Below are 2,932 nucleotides of genomic sequence, written 5' to 3'. Positions count from 1 at the left end.
GGCCGGTTTCTGGGGGCACTGCAGCGGGGAGCTGCCCTCGGCCGAAAGGGCAAAGCGGGGCGCGGGCAGCTGTGCCCCGGCCGGGGGTGCAGCGTCGCGGCAGCCGAGCCCGGTTCTTCCCCGCCGTGCGTTTCGTGTGCGCGTGGGGTCGCGCCCGTCCGCGCTGCCGGCCGCTTTCCGGCTGTGGCAACTCAGTTTCCCCTGCCCCAGCCGTCCTCCTCCTCTTCCAGCCGGTGCCACCGCGGTGCCGCGGCTGCGGAAGGCGCTGGGATGCATCGCAGGCTGGATTGAAATTCAACTTTTGACCTTCGACCCTGTGCGTCCTGCTCTCCGCCTTGCAAGGGGAAAGCAGTGTTTGCATTTCTCCCCGGGACCTCCCTAAGCCTGGGGATGGAGTCCTCCGCTGCGATCCCGGCCTCCCCGCCGCGCTCGTTAAGGGTTAGTTATACCTGTACCTGTGCGTTCGGGTTTCCTTTCTGGCTTCCAACGCCCACTTGTGAAGTCGCTTGCGTCCCACGACCCTGCAGCGGAGGACACCTGCTTGTCCCCGTCCGCAGCGGCAGGATTTAGGACCCTGGGCGGCCATTTGGAAATGGTGTATTCAGACGAAAATGATTTAGTTCGATGTGCCTCTAAAAATACTCTTTCTAGCGGATTAAACTGGACTGTGGGGCACGGCAAAAGACCATCCTGCTGCGACTACGGTGAAAAAGCCAAAGAACTCAGTGAGGTTTTTAATTTGGAAAGATTGTGGGTGAGTTTAATGCAGTCTGTTGGCCCCAGAATTGATGTTAGGTAGTGCCCATAGCAATCTTACTCGGGGTAAGAGTTGAAAAAAAAAAATTGACTTTATATTGGGAAATGTTGATGCAAACTTGTAAATTATTAACAGTAAAGAGCTCAGAAGTAAATTGTATAACCCATGATTTCACCCCAATATCATCATCTGTACTAAGCAGGATTAAATCTGTTGCCGCTAAGAGCCAAACAGTGGGCATGCTATTAGAAACTATGAATTTCCTAAGCATTTCTGTTTTAATGTGATGAGCTCTTATGTCGTCCCATTACTAAATCAGTCTTTAAATATCCCAAGTAAAACGACTACATTAGAAGAAGAAAAAAAAAACACTCCAAGAAAATTGCATACCTGAGTGATTTTATATACTACTACCTACTACTGAAAATGTTTCACTTCTTGGTATTACCTTAGCCCTTAGATGCCTCTCTCAGTTGTGGAGAGGAAGTGTAATCTGACCAAGATCTATTCTTAAAGTTTGTTCTTGTTCACAGCCAGACTGTCCCTGTCCTTCCCAGTATGATTAGTTTCATGCAGTAAATACCTCAAGAGGCAAGCTGGGTGAGACTATGGATGTATCTGAATAAATTCACCAGCAGCTCACTGCAAAGTCTGTAATTTATGGATGATGGGTTATTGGCAGCATCGCTGTGCATAAAGTCAATATATAAAAATAGTTTTCTCTTTACCTGATTAAGATATAGTTGCATCATTAAACTGATAAAATAAGGAGTTCTGAAAAATTGCCTACAAAAAAATGGAAGTCTCTTAAAAGAGGCAGCCCAATACTGCTTATCTGGGTTCTAGTTGTAACTGATACTCACCTTGGTTGAGTCTATTAGTCTCTTTGGGCATCAGTTTTCCTCTGTGCCTCACGAGGAGTTTGGCTTACATGATTCCGACACTGCGCAGCTTTAATTTGATTAATTAAAATTAGGACTCAGTTTCTGGTTACCTACTGGAAGGTTTTCCAGATCACCCTAGTCTCCCAGGTTGTTTTGATGCCCTTTTATGTGCTCCAAGGTCACCTGCTGCTTTGGCCCTATCAAAATATTTCTCACACTGTTGCATCTGTCTCTTCCTTAAATAGAGCTTGAGAGAAGAGACCGTTTACAAAATCTTTATATTTTCAGTGCCTGACATAGACCCTGATCACAGTACAAAACCACAAATGAATGTAAGTTCGTGTGCGTGAACTAAGGACTGCAGTAACTTAAGCACTGTTAAAATATAGAGATTTAGTTGTGAAGTGAAGTACAGATCATAGATTCACAACATTTTGACCCTGGGAAGGATGGCAGGGAGAATATAAACCAGTGGTTTTTAACCTTTCTTTTTCCATATACACTTTATGATTTTCATCAGTAGCATAGCTCACCAAGGCTGTGATGATTAACTAAGGGAGATTATAGCAAGTGGGCAAATGAGAGGAAAGAAATAAGATGCTTGACAGCCTCACAAGGACATCTCAGCAAACCCGAATACATAATCCATAACTCGAGAGCTGCTGGTTCTTTTTTAGCATCTTTATTTTTCAAATGAAAAACATGAAAGAAATGATAAAAGATGTTTTCAAGGTTACTATTCCAGGTAGTGGGAAATTTTATGCTACAACCTAATTTTTTCTTGTTTGATGCCCTTTGGCACCATAAATTGATTTATCTGGAATCCTCGGGGTAACAATTTCAAGCAAACAAATCCGAGCTATAGATTGAAATTAAGATTTACTACTCCCAGCTTTCAAAAGCTATCTGAAAGGAAGAATCTTAGAAGTCTGCACTAGCTTCTTGGGTCTTGTCTGGGAAGCAAACCTTTACCAGGCTGGGCCCTGAAAGGATGAGCAGGTTAGCTTAAGGTTTTTACTGCTCCAAACTCTTCCCCATCTGCCATTTAGATCTCATATTAACCTTAGAGAGGCCTCTGGGTGGCTATGACCGCAATAGATTCCTGTTCACTCTGGTCTCAGTTCTGGGGGGTTCTTCATTTACTTATTGTTTATCTACTATATGTGAGACCCTACTGGAGGATTGGCTTATATTGGTGAGATAAACAGACATAATTCTAGTCTCTGTCATAATTAGAGTCTACCTGTAGAGAGAGATTACACACACACACACACACACACACACACACACA

General features: G+C 44.3%; 1 protein-coding gene across 1 annotated transcript in view; it reads left to right on the top strand.

Moving 5' to 3' along the window:
* The window catches only part of LIN7A (lin-7 homolog A, crumbs cell polarity complex component), a 124,708-nt gene that overhangs the window by 931 nt on the left and 120,845 nt on the right, over window positions 1-2,932 (top strand). The gene's annotated exons all lie outside the window — the stretch shown is intronic.

The sequence above is a fragment of the Pteropus vampyrus genome, unplaced genomic scaffold, assembly GCF_000151845.1.
Source record: "Pteropus vampyrus isolate Shadow unplaced genomic scaffold, Pvam_2.0 Scaffold9, whole genome shotgun sequence".
Taxonomy (NCBI): domain Eukaryota; kingdom Metazoa; phylum Chordata; class Mammalia; order Chiroptera; family Pteropodidae; genus Pteropus; species Pteropus vampyrus.
The sequence above is the reverse complement of the archived record's forward strand: the minus strand, read 5'-3'. Positions and strand labels throughout refer to the sequence as shown.